General features: G+C 39.2%; 1 protein-coding gene and 1 long non-coding RNA gene across 4 annotated transcripts in view; both read left to right on the top strand.

Moving 5' to 3' along the window:
- The window catches only part of LOC129379696 (pre-B-cell leukemia transcription factor 1-like), a 72,878-nt gene that overhangs the window by 22,473 nt on the left and 31,682 nt on the right, over positions 1 to 18,723 (top strand). The window lies entirely within an intron of this gene.
- LOC129379702 (uncharacterized) lies at positions 5,530 to 7,387 on the top strand. Its single transcript, XR_008608231.1, has 3 exons — positions 5,530 to 5,567; positions 6,516 to 6,599; positions 7,171 to 7,387. It is a non-coding gene; the product is annotated as an uncharacterized LOC129379702 (long non-coding RNA).

Here is an 18,723-nt window from a genome sequence, read left to right as displayed (position 1 = left end):
TCTGATGCTCCGCTGCTTAAACTCGGAGGAGGAGAAGAAAGACGGGCTTCACTTCAAGTTCCTTTCAAGATGGCGGCGGTTTTTCAATCGCAGTTTATTAGAAGGTTCTCTGTTCCTAATGGAGACTTTGGAGGAGGTTCTGAAACATTAATGCGGATCTCGTATCGCAGACATTTCTGCTTCAAACAGAATGATTCACCGCAGGGTTTTTTTTTTGTTTTTTTTTGGGGGTTTTCTTTTTTTGCAGAGCCGCTCTTGCTGTCACCACGGGAAAGGAAACGGGTCTGTATCCAATTAGAAGCCAGGACCCCGTTTGTTCACAGCGCTCAGCTGAGATTGATGCAGTGCGGGGCCTGCAATCGCTGCTCTAACGAAGTCCAAATGGCCCCGGATTGAAACGTTACTTATTGACTCAGCCTGACGAACAATAACATCAACAACAGACGCCTCGGCGTCCTCTGTGCTGGAGATGAGATGAATCAACTCTAACACTAGGCCCCAATATTACATGTGGAGGCTCTTCACATGTAATATAAGAAGATTTAGGTGCTTCCTAGGCCCCGTTTGGCTCATTGCTTATTTTTTTGTGCAAGCACTCCAAAACCCAGTACAGCTGGGCTGATTGCAACAGCACTTTATATAAACTCCATCTATTGTCTCTGTGAATTCCAGCTGCCTTTAACTCTGATTAAATATTGATATCTCTGTAAAGCCTTGTGCTGTACCGACTACTTTATTCAGAGTCACAGTCTCTGTCAGCAGAGAAAAAGAAGAAGAAGAGGGAAGAGTTGTGACATTGTGCTGATTTCAAGCTGAGGTGTGAGAGAATCATGTCCGACATCTGTCACTCTCAGATAACGTGGTCCTTCAGGAGTATCAGTGTCAGTGGTTGGGGAATCAACAATCAATGGTTGATGCTGAATACCTCATGATGACTCTGGTGTTTGAAAGCAGGTCATTTTGCTTAATAAATTGTTGTGTGATAAGCAATAATAAAAACTGCCAGGTTTTCTCCATCAGCAGAGCCTATTGTGAATGCTGGGCCTAGTTAACTTAGACAGCTATGATGGAAGAGAAATGGTTTTTCTGTAGCAGTGAGTTGTTTCGCCGCCATTAGCACATTTAGCAGCAATAAATGAGGTTGAGTGACAGCGCTAAGCTCCTCCTCCTGACTCTGATTGGTTGTTTTTGGTCAGTGCATTTCTTCGTCAGTGCATATCAACAGTAGATCCATCTTTTCACAGATGATCTGTCTCATAACAAACTGTCACAACATGGCGACAGTGTTATACATAAAAAACATGTTCTTCATGAAAGTCGCCTACTGCACCTTCAAAGTCTTAAAAAGTCAAAAATGTATTTATCTAAAATTAAGGCCTTAAAATAGCTCAATTCATAAAATATACTGTAAGTTGGTTTTAAATAAGTAGGACTTTTCTGTCATGCGAAAGTTTGAGTCCAGTTTGACCGGTAACTTTCTGCTAATAAATAAGATAGAGTAAGGTAGCCTGTGCAGGAAGCTAGCTTTTTGCATTTCTCCTGGGTTCAGTCTTTGCCGCTGGCTCACTTCTGCTGCCAACCCATATGATGCTACGTTCAGTCAGTGTGAAAAAACTTGTCACTGTGGAGGTTATGGGGGGTTTTGTGAAAAGCACAAAGCTGCTTCCACGAGCCACAAACAGACCCCAGAAATGTCAGCGTGTTGCTCCTCTGGCATCGCGAAAGCTCCCCTGAAAACGGTTGCCAGTGCTGCTGCTAGCACGGATCTCGCTGCTCCGACACAAACTCTGAAGACAGAGGATTAGTGGATTTTAAACATGTTGATTAAGCATCACGGTTACCTAGTGAAGATTCTTATTTGTTGCAATACAGATGAGAAAAAGCAAAGGTACCAAACGAGGACAGAGCCACAGGTGGAGCTACGATGACACACAGAAAGAAACTGTCATTAATTCAACAGAAGTAAGAATATTTATAGTTAATAGTTTTTGTCATGGTGCTGCTCTTAAATTTCATTCATGCTGGTCTTCAGAAGTCTTAACTTTGCATTGGTGAAAACTGCCGGAACCCCAACACAGTAAACCGACTGTATTTGTTAACGAGAGGATATTTATTTTGCTATTTATTTGTTTTGTTTTTCTGACAATTGACTTCGCTGAACCAACAGAGAAATTGCGAGGGGAATCAGCAAACGCCATCATCCTGGATTGCCTCCACAAACGAGCCGGAGCTCGCCACCACCTGCGTCTTTCATCCCACACTGCAATAGTTGCCACATACTGAGATAGCGCCACTCAATCGCTCTCTCTGTTTTTCTTCCTTCGTCTGGTGTCTCAGCAATTGATCTCCTGCTAGTGGAGTTTGTGGGGTTTTTTCCGTCCTGTTTTCGCCCCTCTCTCTCTCCCTCTCTCTCTGTGATTTCTCGGGGTCAAATAAGCATCTGTGTGAAATAGAAACATTTTAGACTGCGAGATGACCAAAGTGTGTGTGTTTGTGCGTGTGTGTATACCACAGAAATGCTGTGCTCTTGGGAGACGGAAGCCATCCACATATAAGAAATGGATGAGGTAATGGGCTGGGAGGGTAATGGCTTTATGCAACATACTGGAACACAGAAGCTCATTAGAAGAGTTGAGGCTAACCCCGCTTTGTCATAACACTGGAAGAAGCCTGGTGTTCAGTGCTGGAGGAGGAAAGGGGAATGGGGGGTAGGGGGGTGTTGGGGGGACATTTTGGGAGGTGGGATAAAATGCTGGGAACCAGCATGCAGAGATATAATGTATGAACTGGCCTGAATCCAAGCTACAAACAAGCAAAGACGGACGATCGATAAGAAAGCATTCAGTATTAATAGAACATAAGTGAAGTGTATGTCATGTTAAACGTGTAGAAATGTCTGAGTCAGTGGGGACTCATCTGCATTTCTAAAAAATATTATGCTCTGAAATATATGTTTAATACCAAAAGATTGCTTTTTTTGTTTGTTTGTTTTAGACAAGGTGCTCCAATTACCAATCATCAAGAATTAAAAAATGATTCCAGGAAAAACTCATCATTTATCTATTTAAAGACAATCTGATTTAAACTGGTTTCATTTGAACATCTGATTTAAACTGGTTTCATTTGAACAAAATCCATATCCAGTACAGTCATATTTAGGACTTTCTGCTTTGTTGAATTCCATCCATTTATAACACAGTGCAGCCTGCAGATTATATTGGATCTTCATTCGAACACTGTGTGGCTTCTTAAGCAACCACAGGACACAGGGACAGCAGCTCTCTCCAGACTTACCCTACCAATGGTGTGGATGTGTGAACTAAGTGACCGGCTTTTGCTTCAGGAGCATAAACTCTAAATGACAAATTTAGAAAAGTTTGAACTTTTAATCAAAGGTTGACTATGTGCAAATACGAATGCTGCAGAGACGTATATAGTTCACTTCCAGTCTGTCCAAAAACATGCTGACATATTAGTTCAATCAATATAGCTAATCTTAAACCATTGAAGTCTTTAAAAGTACTGATTTGCATTAAAATGGGGAGAACCTGGGCTTTTTTTCTGGGGGTGAAATGACAAATGATCCTGCATTTCCTTCATTCTGGGATGTGGCTGTTAGGCCCATACTCACACATGAAACCGATTTTATACACAAAGGTCAGAAAATCAGCCAGTGTCTCATTCTGCTCTGCCAGGAGACAGACAGACCCGTGCAGGTCACCTAACGATAGTCCCTGGGCTTACTTAGCAACTTTGTCACTAAATTCAGCAACATTTCAGACAAAATACATCAGAATCCACAAAAATTTGAATCTTTTTAAAGATTGGCACCTGTACTGTTTTCACAGCTTCACACAGCAGTTCAGCTGCAGCTGCTGCTGCTGGATGATAAATTGTACCAGAAGTTATTGTGTTAAACAATAATAGTGTTGTTCTCAAGGGTCATTAAACTTTAAGTTTTAAAAACCTTCAACACTGGAATTGGAGATTTTAAATATCCAAAATAAATAAACCAAACAGAAACAACAAATGAAATGATTTATGAAGTCTCTGTAAGCTAAATTATCTTTTGTAAAAATGACCCCAGGTGCCAGCCTGAAGACTTATCATTTAGTTTATGGTAGAAATTTTCTTACCAGTGACAGATCTTTAAAAATCCTGACCAGCTGATTCTGCCGTTATCAATTTATTTATTTATTTTTCAGCCTAAAATGAAGTAAGTCTTGGGCGATTTATCGATGAATCCTTTGTGACAAGTTGAGCAGAAAGCAGTCAGAAACCGTACACTGTAAAAAAGGAACCTCAGGGGTTATCACATTAACAAAAGAATATCATGTACTGTTAACTAAATAATTGCATGTTTGAGCCAAAAACATGATACAATCATGTTGCATAAACAAGATATTCCACAACTTCAACGTTTATAAAATTGAATCATGTTGAGCAAACATGATTCATTATAGTCAGACCGATCCTATGCTGAAGACCACGAGTGAGATCACGCGATATCACGCAAGTTCACGCAAGATTACGGGAAATCACGGGATATCACGCGAGAATACGCGAGACAATCGGTTTTTTTCTCGCAAATGGAATAAAATGTATTCAAGGTGAGATAACGTGATTCAATTACGTCAGCTAGAGCTTCCGCCAAAAAAAAAAGAACGTCGGGGCGTATTACATTAACAAAAAAATATCATGTACCTTTCACACAATAATGTTGGGTTTGAAGCGAAAACGTGATAAAATCATGTTGGATAAACAAGATATTCCACGACTTCACATTTAAAATTGAATCATGTTGAGCTAACATGATTCATTATAGTTAGACTGATATTGTGCTGACGACAACGAGTGAGATCACGGGATATCACGCGAGAACACGCGAGACAATCGGTTTTTTTCTCTCAACTGAACTAACGTGATTGAATGACGTTATCTCAACTTGAATACATCTAATTCCTCAAGCTCCCAGGCCTCTACCAGAGGCCTGGGAGCTTGAGGGTCCTGCGCAGTATCTTGGCTGTGCCAAGATATATATATATATATATATATATATATATATATATAATATATATATATATTATATATATATATATATTATATATATAATATATATATATAGTCCTCCAAAGAGGACTTTGGAGGACCTGCTTATCGCAGGTCCTCCAAAAAAAACTGATCACCTCGGAGTCTTCAAATAAAAGTTTAACAGAACTGAACAGTTCACTTTAGAGAATTTTTTCATTTAACTTTTTGCAATTTCTCAAACACAGAAGATCTGAAACCGTCGACATATATATATATATATATATATATATAATATATATATATATATGTTTTTTTATTTTATTCAATATCAATATTTGTCAAAGTTAATCTAATAAAAAAAAATACAGTGACGTCAGTTCCAAAGCGCTATTGTGTCAGACTCATCTCCCGCTGAAGAGGATCCAGCGACATCAAGAGATTACGGAAAATCACGCGAGATAACTGGCTCGCAACTTGTTGGGTTTTTTCAAGGGCAGAGGGAGATTCCTGGCGTGCATCTACTTAATTTGAAGAAGGTAAGAGTCAAACTATTTTCATCTAAATCCATATAAAAATATGTAACTTAAAATTTCTCTACCATTTGCACCATTTTCTACTTGTTCCATACTTGTGTCATACATTATTTCATGTTCTGTAGATTAAGTCGGTTAGGTTAAGGCAGATAGCTTTTTCTTTACATTTATCGCCGCACCATGTTAGGTACTCTGCAGAGCCATATGTAGTGTAAGGGTCACAAAGCTGCTGCCAGAGACACAAATGGACCCCAGAAATGTCACAGTTTTGCTCCTCCTGAGCTCCCTGGAGGTTTAGTGGATTTTTAACACACTGATCTAACATCAGTCTATTTCTAACTATTTTAATTCTATTTCAGTAATGTTACTATGGAGGTAAATGTAGATACACACACACACTTTGGTACCTTTCTATCATCATCGAGATTCTTAATTAATTATGGTAATAAAAAGTCCTACATTTCAGTCGGTGAAACCTGCAGAAAGCATTGCTTTCTGAGCTTTGTTAAATGTTCCTAAAATACCTGTTAGTTGTGGATTTCTAGTATATTTTGTCAGGCTAAAACTCTCAATGGATTATCCATTATTACAGACTTGAGCTTTCTATTTTTTTTCTTTAAAATACATATTCCTCTGCTGTAAAGATGTTGGGGTTTTTTGGACTTTTTTGTTGTCCCCAAATAATTGTAGCTCAGAAACAATATTGAAGTTCATTGGTTTAATTTTGAAATGTTGATGTTTTTTGTGTTGATTGTTTGTGCTCATTTTGACCTTTGTTACTATTGCTTTCTACCATGTTCAATTCACCATTGTTCTGCACATATGTGCTTGCATACAAGTGTCCAGTGGTTATATTCATGAGGCATTCAAGGGACTTGTACTAAAAGATACAACTCAGTTCAGTATGAATTGCATATTTTAATGGCTGAAAATATATCTGATCTCTTTCAGAACATCACCTGTCTGTAATCCACCTGCGTAAGTACTGGTCAAGGGGCTCATCGGCTATCAAGTTATAGATTTCAGTGGCTAATAGTAAGTTTTGCCAGATCTAAAGTGACTGAATGTAGTGTTAGAGAGCTTATAAAGCTAGGGTTCAGCTAAACATTTATTTGGCCAGTCTGTTTTATTTGTCTTTATTTGTGTGGGGATGTGGAAATGTAAGGAGTGTAGTCTCTCTCTGTCTCGTAGATATGACCTGTTAAAACATTTTACACTTAAACACCGGCATATGCGACGTTATCCATGCCCACACATAGACTGTCCATGTACTTGTAAGACATGGAATGCTTTGCATATCATTTAAGTAGAAGGATATAGACTGTGTTGACCATTCTGTACTTTCACATATTTCTTTGGTGATATATTCATGTCTTTATTTAAACCTCTAACAGCTTCAGTTAGATGTTTAAATGAGATGTTAAACTCCATTTTAGTCATGGCATAATGAAGGGATACTAACAATTTTAAATATTTAAAATAGACTGCAAGCCACTGATCACTTTTGTTGTGACTTCCTTTGAATGTAGCTATGTTTTCAAGTGTGTGAACCTATACTGCTGGAGTTTTGAGATTGTTCTCATTGTTTTTTGATCTGCATATTTAGGAAGACACTGCTGAGGTCAGACGAGAGTGCATCCTCAAATGTCTGTGTGTACCTAAATGAAGATCCAGAGAAGCTGGTGAGGGAGTACATGGTATGTTAAATTCTCTTTGTGTTTACAATAGAACTCCTAAGAGTTGTTAAAATACTTTCACCAACTAAGGTCCATGAGTGACTCAATCAATGTCAGTCTTAATTTATTTATTTAATTACATGTGAATTGTCTCCCCCCCAATACCCTTCCCTAACTCCCTTAGGACTTTGATGAATGAAATGGCCAAAGCCGAGACTGTCCTCGGAATCGTCATTTGAGCAGAGGGTGCAGAGGCTGCCGATGCACATCTGGATGTTGGATTGTCCTGGAGGAGGTGGAAGTTATGAACAGCTTGGGCAGTGTATCTTCTGCAATAGTGATGCTGCTGGGACTAATCTACGCACTAAACTTGAGCTACCCTCAAGTTTAGTGCGTTCAGCACTCAACTTGCTCAGTAACTCAAGCATACCTTTGAAGTAATACAGAAAATAATAATGAAATTGGATGGAAAGAACTTATCAAAGAAAGCACAAGTTCTCAATATGAAACTCGCTGCTAAGTTGAGCAAAGTTTCATATGGAAAATGAGTGTTTAAAGTCTGCAGTAGAAAAGATTTATATTGTTACAGTTCTCTAAGTTGAGCAACTATACTGACATGTTTTATGTTGTAAAGAATTGGCTGGGAAATGAAACTGTAACCTTTTTGTAGTTGTTTTTTTTATTTCAATGTCCAACTCAGCTGTGTTTTGTGCTGTGTAAAAAAACGATGTATAACAAAATACAATTGTGTTGTACCTTTTCTAATTGTTGAGTGTTCTTCCTACACTTTCACCTAGTGCTATCTTAAAATGCTTGATTAACGCTTGAAAATATGTCTTTGAATTAACGTCATGAAATAATGGAAAGGATTTCCACACGATTAACTAGCTGTCTTTTAGCATGAAGCATATTTGTTGAGCTAACTTGCTTTTAGTGAGTTGGACCTACTGAATCAGGTAGTGTGAAGGTACCACTGTAAAATAAGGTGGTTTCAACTAGATTTACATTCATCTTAATGAAGTTACATCAATGATTTGGTCCTAAACATTGCAGATTAGTTGGGCGGGCTGTATTGCATTACACTGGGTCACGCTATAGTAACTCAGTTAAAGGAACCTTTAAAACATATGTTGAGCCAACACATTTCATTTGAATTTGAATAACCTTAATGAATGGAGTTGAGCCAACTCATTTGATTTACAATCATCCATTGCCTTACCATGATTCTGGTTAAGCCAACATATTTGGTTTAAATTAGAACAACCTTAATGAATTATGTTTTGCCAACTCATTTTATTTATATAAGAATAACCACAATATATTAAGTTGAGCCAACATGTTTGATTTAGAATCACCAATTGAATCACCATTGTAACAAGTTGAGCCAACACATTTGCTTTACATTGGAATAATCTTAATAAATTAGGTTGACCTAACACATTTGCATTAAATAGGAGTAACACAAGTACATGGTGCTGAAATAAAGCAAAGTAATCAGGTGGAAATCCTTTCCATAATTTTTTTATGTTCATCCAATGACTTATTTTTTTCAGTGTAGCAACCTGCCGCTCACAGCAGCACTGAGACTGAACAGGCCTGCTGCTCAACGAGCTTCCACTTACACACACCACCTCCTTGTTTACACTCTGGAAGCCTCTATTTTCCAGTGAACCACATGACTCAACCCAATACACACACTTTCATAATGAATATGAACACTTCAACCATCTGTTGACTCGTCTGCTGTTTCCCTACACATCTAAACAACACTTAAAAGTCCTGCTTGCCCTTATCAAGACAACAATAATGTGAGAAACATTCGATGTGTAACCTGCTCTGTGCGATTGAGACGTGGCAGAGCCTCGGTGTGTGTTGGAGGGTTTTGTTTGGCAGGCCGGCAGCGCATGTATCACCAGGTTTCTGGCCGGCACACAGGCAGAGTTTCCGGTCTATTTCCAGCGCAGCGTGTTCATTCTAGGTGACTGGGGTAGAGGGGGTGGCAGGGAGGGTGTGTGTGTGTCATTAAAGGCCTTTCCTCTGCCTCTATCCGAGTGTGAAATGCTGTGCCTCAGAGATGCTTCTCTGCTTTTGCCTGTTCAACCAGCTTGCCGCAGCTCAGAGTCCTGGCCGGAAGTTTACACAGCTTTTAATGCAATGTTTTATTTGTTAATTTATTTTTATAGCCAATTCCATGTAAAACACACGCACGCACACACACACACAATAATAATAATAATAATAGTCAATCAACATTGCAGCTTCAAATCAAAGAAATTCAAAGCAATGTCAGAGAACAATAATTGTAATAATTAGTGTAGTATGAAACAAAAAGGTGCAGGCTGACGATAATCAGTTTATATATAGTTTAAGATCTTCTGGAAAACTATTTCACAGCTTAACAGCAGTTGCCAAACGGAGAGTTTGTGGTAATGTAACAACCACAAACTTCAATGTGAAAAGACCAACACAGAATGGTACATAGTCATGATTTTTTTTCTTGTTCTTTTTTTTTTTTTTACATATGAAGTCTGAAAGTATAGTAAAACCTATTTAGACTAATAACTGTAAAACCCATCACCATAACATTGCCCTCAGAGGTCACCAGGTTACTAAATAGAGTTGAGGTGTGTGTGATCTCTGTATATACACAGCTGTTCATTAAAAAAAAAAGAGTTGTAAACATGCGGTAACATATTATAAGACCAATATTCAGTTGAACTGCAGCTATTGACTTATTCTTTTCTTGAACAGTATAATTTATCTGATAGTTTTTGTTTTAGTACATTTGGTTCATTGGGAAAAAGTCAGAAAAAAAACATACAAAGTGGACCTTGGTGAAAAAAAAAAAACAGCTTTTGGAAAATCATAGGGGCCTATGTAACATGATGTAAAAAAAAAAAAGTCACATCAATTTCAAGGTGTCAGATGATGCAGAGCCAAATATCTTTGAAGTCATTTTTTTTGACAAATGCAGTTTTTTCATCACAATGGAGTTAATATAGTAACTCCATTGTGCTGTAAAATGGCTCTGCATACCCAGAAAATTTATAATACCGCCACCTTTAAAGCATTGCTAGTTTTCCACACATTGTGTGAAACTTTTACAAGAAAACCTCTGACATGAAACATGTATCACTTAATAGAGCCTGTTGCCTTCCTAAAAGGGTTTCCACTATTCTCTCATTATCTGTCAGTAAGGAGCAACGAGCCTGTTGGGAAAAATTACAACAACAATAACGCCAGCCAGTCACCCCCTTGTTGGCTGTTTAAAAACCATTTTATTGTTGATTTAAAGAGATCAAACTTTACCGGATAAAAAGATATGAGAGGTGTATGTTTTTTTTTTTTTTTTTCCTGCTCGACTTTATACAAGCTATATTATAGGAATTTTATGACATTTAAAACTTTATTGGACAGGACTTAGAAATCTGGGGGCAGTATATAAAATGAGGAATTTATTAGACTTTGTGCCCTTTTGCAGCTCGGATGTGAAATATTGTCCACGGAGAAGGCAGAGCCCGGCCTGTGAGGGTTTTAATGTCGCTCTCAGTCAGTAATGATGTGCTGTAAAGAGCAGGTAGCAGATGCGGGAAATAAAAGGAACATGATATATCAATATTTAGCATAACAGATGTGATGTGGCATTTTATAATGCCAATAATCCTCTAGTGACCCTCCAGCGGAGTGATTAGACCAGGGGAGCAAAACTCCGGCTCAAAGCTGATCGAATGGAGACGATTTTCAGCTTCATCTTCTAACGACCCACTCAGCTCAAATGTATATTTCCTCCACTGCGTTTGATATTTAGTAGATGTGCATCAGATAGAGCGATAAAAGCCCCACGCTATGCCTGAGACTACTCCCCCTCCTGCCCCCCGCCAGGCAGGTGTGCAACCCCAGCCACGAGAGCAGAATTTAAAGGGGAGCTGAGAGGATGGGCTCTGCGGGGAAACCAAAGCAGCGAGTCAATAAGGTCTGAATTTTTTATGAAGGAAGAGGTATTCAGATCACAGCTCTGCTGACAGCAGGAGCAGGCGGCTGCTTATAAGGGGAGACAGAGTAGTCGAGGGTCTAAAATTTCCCCCAGATTTACCTCGGTCCTCATTAACGCTGGAGCTGCTGCTCATTACAGCTCTCACCACGGCGTATGGATGCTTTCTGATGCCGTTACACCAGCAGCACTGGGGAGAATACAGCATGACAAAACGTGTAGCAGTTTTACCACAGTATGCAATATGGTTCCTATAACACGCTGCGTGGGAATGCACTGAGCCACTTTTTTCACTGCCAATACCGATATCGATATCTGAGGTCCAGTATTGGCTGATACCTGATACAGAAAAACAGCTGAGTTGACTTAGAATGTTTCTTTTTCTTAAACACACATTTGTACTGAATTACAAATGTATTGGATAATCTGCACCACTAAATCACACATAAATACATCTGTCCTCACAAACTTGATTAAGCATGTAAAAACAACACAACTTTAATTTGTTAAGTCAGTGTAGTTATTAGTTTAACAGCCAATAATAATATAAATAATAAATAAAATGAAACAAAACAATTTATAAAACAATTGATCAAATATGATAAAAAAAAACATATTTGAAGGTTTGTTTGAAAGAACAAACCTTCTTTCAAATGGTTCAGAAAGTGCAATTAGGAATTCTAAATATAATTTAAAATAGATAATAAACCACAGCAAGAGCACCAAGCATAGAGGTAGACTGCATAGATCGACCCTCATGAATTCCCTGCAATAGCTGCACCCAATTCACCTCATAATTGCGCAAATAAATTTGCTTAATGAAAATACGCAAATTTTGAAAGAACTCACTTGTTTTTCCTCTAGGATGACGTGGTTTTCCTGATATATTAAAATTTGTGTTTTTCAAAAACTGCAATGGAAACACGAGTCATGTAATCAATAACCAGATGTTTCTGGCAAAGGAAGAAGACGACGACAGAAAGTCGTTGGTATGTTTTTTAATGATTTGTCGCGGGAACAAACTTATTCAGGTGATTTTAATTGTGTTTCTTATTTAATAAAAACATTCCAGTTTTTTTACTCTAGTGGAATACTGACAAAGTTTTGCACACATTATTAACAGAGACGCAGTTACTGTCACAATATCCAATCTAGAATTTTCTTCAATATTGAGACCAATACAAATGCTAATATCAAATCGCATCTCTGGTAGTTCATGCTTGACATATGGAATATTTATATTCCATACAAATAGGACATATTCAATGTCCTATTTTCATTTTGATTTATTTAGATTTTTGTGTCTTTTGCTCTCAAGAAACCCACAGACGTCTATGATCTCATTCATATCCATAAGTAAGGCATATATCTGAGCTGCACGCAGCACATCCACCCATCTCACACCCTGTGGTTGATTGCGTCAGCCGTACCAGGAGAGATATTCCAAATTACTGTGTTCACATACCTGGCTGATGGTGCTGGAGAGGTTGGAGATAAATGCACTATTCTCAGGTTTTTCCATTGCAAATGACTCACATAGAGACGATCTTAGTTCTGCATCTGGATGCACACCACTCTTTCTCTTTGTAGTCATAGCAGAGGTGACAGGTACAGCTATGTGGGTGTCAATACTTTAGACATTTATCACCACTACCACAACATATTAAAGATAAAAAAGCCAGTCTTCTAGCTAGTACTGTAGATGTATGTATGTCTGTATGTAAAATTAAAATCTATGTAATTAATTAATCAACATTAATGTGTTAAAATCCCAGTTCTAAAAATGACACACCATTTTCAAAATTGTATGCAAAGACGTTTAAATCTTTGATTTGGATTCCAGCCTTTGGCCGTCTGTTGGCTCACATCTCTACATGTACAGACTGAAATTCTTGATCACTCTTCATTGCTGAATTTCATGTAGAGTGTGAAAATGTTGCACTTGGACTATAACATCCTACCAAATATTAGAGGTGCACCCATATACAAATTTGGGCCAACATCAATAACCATTATTAATATTTCTGTCAGGTCGCTATCCGTTCAACACCTTTAAGAAAAACAACCACACTGACTTCACCACTGCTTCTTCACTTCAGTTAAACTCCCCACAATTCTTTGCTGCATCACTTCCACATGACTGACCTTCTGCTCTGCCCCTCTAGAAACAGACGACGACGAGATGGAAATAAATAGCGCTTGTTCATATCAGCACAGTGTTATTTAGCAGACTGACACCATATGTTAAGAACTGATTATCAGCCTGTTCTGAAGTTAGTGGCGATATATTATGCATCCTTGCCAAAATAGTGCATTCAAGGGGCTCTTTGCAATAATAAACACAGTGTTTCAATATAATGTGCAGCTCTGCTCACAGGTCAACTCTACTCTATTGATCAGGTGACTTGAAAGCAATTTGTTGTGTTGTATTTTGTTTTTGGGCATTTGAGTAAATATCTTTCATTGATCTCCCAAATTTAAGGAAGTCAGTTGTGATTTTTATCTGTGCAGCCTGAATTAAAAAGTGCGCTAAACGTTTGATATATATATATAAAGTTTAGCGCAATTATATATATATATCTTTCACTATTTTGTGTGCAGCAAATCCTAAAATTCTGATGAAAACTATTGAAAGTGATTGTGACAAGACAAAATGAAGAAAGGTTCAAAGGGATGTGGGTTATTAATATTTTTTGTTTTCTTTCAGAAGAATAAACTTGTCATTGTTGTGGCAGCTACTTGTAAAAACAAGCCAGTTGACTTGTTATGCTGATGTGTACAAATCAAACATTTGTTTTTAATTGACGGTGTGGCTGAAGGTTGAAGGACTCTGTTCACACTCCATCATCTCTGGCTGGGTAAGCTTCCTTCTCTCAGATTTCACTGAGCATGTCTGAACGCGTGTTTCTGCTAACTGACAGAGCATCTGAGTGGCTCTTGTTTACTAAGGCTGCGTCCGGAGAGGTTTCAGACTCTTATTGATTTGGGAGCCAGAGTGCGTCTGAGAACTGATGGGTTTCTCTCTCTCTCTCTCTCTTTCTCTTTTTTATTTATTTATTTATTTATTGCGAAGCGTTAGCTGAAGAATAGCTGGTGTTGTGTGGAGGACTGAAAATGGCCCATCAGTGCTTAATCAAATTAATGCACACTCGCCGCTGCCAAAATCTAATTTGGCATGGTGAAGAAATGCACAAAGACAACAAATGACATGGGATGAAAAGGGGAAATATTCATTCGAGAGGGGAACAAATATACAGAGGGCTGTAATAGATTTGTGGTAGCATAGCATTGACGTTGCTCTGCTCATTCATGATATGGCCTCAGGACTCAGGAGGGAGCAGGTGCAGCATCGCAGAAAGGTCGAGGTTGGTCTTTGTGAATGTTGGCCAGCTCCACCGGGGGCCCGAGAGACGTCCACAGCAACAGACCTTCTTTATGTCCTTTTTTCTCCCTTCTCCGTTGGCTCACACCGCAATTAAAACCAAGTGTCCGTCAGAGGCTATCTCTGCTCTGTGTGGCCCATATGTTTGGGTGCTGATAGAGCGCGGATTACTCTGTTTGGGACGCAGATAACAGGCTGTTTATAACCTTGGCAGAGTCTGGGGCCTAATCTGGCAGAAGCATATTTCCCCCTTGCTCCCTGATAAAGGCCTGTTAGCAGGTTTATCACACGGGCAGATAGAAGTTGAGGCAGAGCGAGCCGAGCGCCGCATCGAGCCCAGTCCAATCTGGCACCACACACACGCGGTTCTGCTGCTTTATTTTTAGATCGATTCACCGACACCCCCAACTGCCCTCCCTCCTTTTTTCAATGTTGCAGTACAAGGCCCAGCTAACAAATTAAAAGGGCAACGTCACCATTCATTATTATAGCATTTGGAGTTGAAGACACTCTGTAAGTGTCACCATGTCAGCTGGATGTTAATAATATTAAAACTCAACATAATTAGTCTGGATTAAAAACCAGAACGTAATGTTTCTATAATCCATTTTTAATGTATGGTTTTATAGACATCTGGGTTTATTTTAAGCAAATAAATGGAATAAACGGAAGTCTCTGCAGCTTTTCTTCCTGCTTCCACCTCTCCCAAGTGTGAGTTGGCTCTGCTATTTTCTGTATCCCCATCATGATGGCTCTCTGTGTAGGCACAATTAGAGCTACACTCCTTTCACAGCCAGAGAAAATTGCCGTCTGCCGTAAATTGCTTCTTCGGCAGCTTAAAGAAGATCTCTTGTTACCCTCTCATTCAGTCTTTCTCGCCGCCCGCCTCTCCCCTTCTTTCAGGAAAATTGCTTTCTCGCAATCAACAGATTGCTTGCTGCACTTAAGGGTAAATACAGGTGGACTGGAGTATTAGCATAACATTATTCAGACAAGCGTCAACCTCTAGGTTGCTGTTGCTGCATTTAAGCTGTATGTGAGGTGAAATTGAGTGCTGCATGACTTGTAGTGCTGAGATTTTCTTGGGAATTGGAATTGGTTCAGAGAGGGTGGTTGGGAGGTTATCTCAGTTAATGTTTCTGGGATCTTGTTTTAGCGTGACCAGGGAGACTTGTAACTGTGGCACAGTACATAGTTCATAGTGACCTCAGCGTCCAGTCACAGAGTAGAGATTGTTGGTCAATGCCAGAGTTCTCCAGTCCTCAAGAGGCACAACGTAGCAACTTTAAAATGCTTCCCTGTTCCAGTGTACCCTGGTTTATAGTTTTATAGACCACAAATAGTGTGAGTTCATGATTGTGATGCATTTAAATAACAGGAAAACAAATTAGATTTTAATGTATTTGACTGGTAATCAGTGATTAGAAAAGTGTCAGAGTCTGATCTTTATCCAATTGATTGATCCACTTCAACTGCAGACCGTGCAGGACGTGGGTCAATCATACATTGTCTATTCTGGGCACTAGTGCCTATCTCCAGGGGTCAGTGGGCAAGGAGGCAGGGTACATCGTGACAGGTCGGATGTCCATCACAAGACACACAACCACAAGCACACACACTCAACACCTATGGGTAATTTAGAAAGACCAGAGGAGGATGGGAGGAAGTTGGAGGAGTCTGTTTAAATTAACTTTTATCCAGCTGAAGTTTGTTTGCCAGTTCGTTTGGTGAGGTATGAATGCGTTGAAGTCTGATGCGGACCGAAAAGCAAACCCTGGTCAACCTAACAACCTAGGTCTCGGTTCGGTAGAAGTGGCCTCTGGTGGAGTTTGAATGCATATGTAAACGCCGAGCAGAACAGAAACTGCTCAAAAAGCAGAAAGTGCAGAAGTGTAGATCAGGGAATTCTAGGTAAAAACAACCAAAACAACTCTAAAGTCTAGCACTAGTGAGAGAAATGAGTTATGGTGTTTTACTAAAGTCACATGAGAAATCCTACAACCACTTACATCTGATGCTACTCCATATTTGCTTACATTTCATGAAGAAGAAAGTTGTGCTCAGTGTCTTCTTAGAGGTTTTGTATTGTTTCCTTCAGTGATTCTCGAACCAGCGCCTCTACAGGTAAAGAGGTAAACAGGGTTTTTTCAAAGGATTTAGTTAATTTGATAATGCAGTGTGAAAGAGAACCACATGAGCTGAAAATGTAACAAATGTTGCCGTTTTGGTCTCCAGTCCAACCGAGTCTACTGGATTACTAGGTGTGAAAACCCCCTACATGTGTATTGACACTAGAAAAGTCTCTGGTTAGGTATGGAACACAAACAGAGTTTATTTTTTTGTGTTTGGGGTGAGGGTGACTTACACATTTTACTTTTTGCTGTAAAAAAAGTAAACTATAACTATACCTTGTAAACAAAGCAATGCAGGTTGACTTCTGTTGCTCTCATTGGATAGAAATGAGGAGGGAGGGACAGAGCAGACAAATGTTGTTTTTTTTCACTTCATTTTTTGCTAAACATGCTTAACACGACCTCATTCTGATGAGTCTTTTCTAGCAGTATGGAGGAGGCACAGTGTCTCCTCAATGCTTTGAGTCTGTGTCAACATGGCAATAACGTCAGCAACACTAAAGGGCAATTCTTTACCATGAAGTCCATCAACAGTGGCTCATCAAATCCAAACATATCTATATTTCCTTTTCTTGTTTCAGCTGGTCTGTTTTCATGCCAGAATTGAACCAGAGCAAAGTTCATTTAGAAGCAGATTAAGAATACATCAGAAAGTGGGTCTCGGCCCGGTTGTTTGGTTTGCTACAGGGTTTGCTTGAGTGTATTCACACCTGAGGACCAATGGAGGAAACAAACTCTGGTTCGTTTAAAGCGGACCAAATGTCACATTAGTGAATCCACCCTAACATTCCCAACTAAAGCTAGAATTGCCCCTCCTCTGTAGGGTCGGCCTGGTTATCTCCATCTCGACAGAGACACCGACTCTATCCTCCTCCATTACTCCACTTGATTGGCAGGACAGGTTCCCTCTTGACCTACATTTACATCTGCTCCCTGACCCGAAAAGAACCCACGTAATCAGCGGCTCACTCATCAGCGCTGAACTTGTGTGGTGTTTATCTTGGCTGGGGGTGGAGGTGGTGGTGGTGTTGAGCTGTGCTATGGTAGTAGCATCCCTTGGGCTTTGTGTCTGGAGCTGCGGGGAAGCACAAAGTCTCTGCCTGCAATGCCTCTCAGGCCATTCTAGGTCATCTGATTACTCTCCACAGTAATTACTAATCTTGTGCTAATGTGGAGCATCACTGAGGCGGAGTGGGGAATGAAGCTTATTCATCATGGCCTTGTCATCAGTTTTTCTCAACCGTCTTCTTTAATACGGAGATAAAGCCAGATCCCTGGCTTGATATTGAACCACACAATGTTTGGTTGCAATGCCACCAGGAGCAGTCAACTCTATTCTCAAGCACAGACAGATCCCACTGTAGATCCACGAGTTTGTTCTTAGTGAAGTGTCTGAAAGTGTAGATGCAGCAGCTATCAAAGCAACAGCAAAACCCTTTACACACCTAACATTTGATAATATATGAACATACTGCGTAAGCAAGTTTGTAAGAGAACAAATCCCCTGCAACTCATCATCTAATTGAGTTTTAACCATTGTCATCTTATTTAGAGCTGCAATGATCTGATATTAATATCTGTATCGGTCACAGTATTGAAAAAAATTCTGGATTGGGTATCTGTGACAACGGACTTGATCCATAAGGGCAGATTTTTTCAGTCTGATCTATGCTTTTTGTCCAGACATGCTTTATCATTTATTTTACATTATATTTATAATTCCTAATTGCACTTGAAGAAGGTTTGTTGCCATTTATTGTTTACATGTTTGACCCTGGTAGTCTACTTGTAGTTTTTGTCAGTTTCTGTTTTGTTTGTTTGTTTGTTTTGTTTGTTTGTTTTTTACATTGGCCGTTCTACTCGCACTGATTGAATAGATTAAAGTTTGGTTATTTTTTTCATGTTTGACCAAGATTCTGAAACTATTTATCATTTATTTATAGCCAAGTATTTGAATGTACTATACTGGAGCAGAATG

This window comes from Poeciliopsis prolifica, unplaced genomic scaffold, assembly GCF_027474105.1.
Source record: "Poeciliopsis prolifica strain line A6 unplaced genomic scaffold, Auburn_PproV2 SCAFFOLD060, whole genome shotgun sequence".
NCBI classification, from domain to species: Eukaryota; Metazoa; Chordata; class Actinopteri; order Cyprinodontiformes; family Poeciliidae; genus Poeciliopsis; species Poeciliopsis prolifica.
Note: the sequence above shows the minus strand (reverse complement) of the source record. Positions and strands in the feature narration are given on the sequence as shown.